This window comes from Wasmannia auropunctata, unplaced genomic scaffold, assembly GCF_000956235.1.
Source record: "Wasmannia auropunctata unplaced genomic scaffold, wasmannia.A_1.0 LD336053.1, whole genome shotgun sequence".
Classification (NCBI taxonomy): domain Eukaryota; kingdom Metazoa; phylum Arthropoda; class Insecta; order Hymenoptera; family Formicidae; genus Wasmannia; species Wasmannia auropunctata.
In genome coordinates this window covers 7,004,530-7,005,110 of record NW_012026837.1, presented here as the reverse complement: position 1 = coordinate 7,005,110, position 581 = coordinate 7,004,530, and positions in this window count along the sequence as shown.

The following is a 581-nucleotide window of genomic DNA, read 5'->3' as shown; positions in this document are numbered from 1 at the left end:
TGAAGGTCCACCAGGCGCCCTGGTCGGACAAGCGAAGAAGTCGGGCGCCCCAACTCTCTTCAGGAGGGATAAGCGAGGTCTGTTCTTAAGCGGGCTCAGGACAGGACTGGATGCCGCTTGTTCTGCGGCCGCGGTTTATATACCTGCTAGGCTTCGGCGCTAGGCTTTGGCGGGGGAAGGCGCGGAGAGGGGGCCGCCCGCGGGTATCACGCTCAAAGCGCGTGATTGTAGTGGGATTTGTGGCGCTAAGCGTCAGGGGCGGTTGGTCGGCCCCGAATCTAGTGACGAGGCGGGGCGTATCGTCACAAATTTAATAGTAAATTTTTGAATAAATTATTAGCCTAATTATCTTTCATTTCTTATGCTATTATATTATAATTTTTTTTTGCTAATTTTATTTTTAATAAATAATTTTTACGTATTTATTTACTTGTCCCTAATATTTTTTATTCTAAATGACGATAGAACCTGCATATCTAATTGTAAATTCAATTACTGATCTGAAAAAAATTGATGGCCACATGTCAATATCTAATCTTTTAAAAGGAGTGAGTACTTAAAAAACGCAAATATGAGGACGA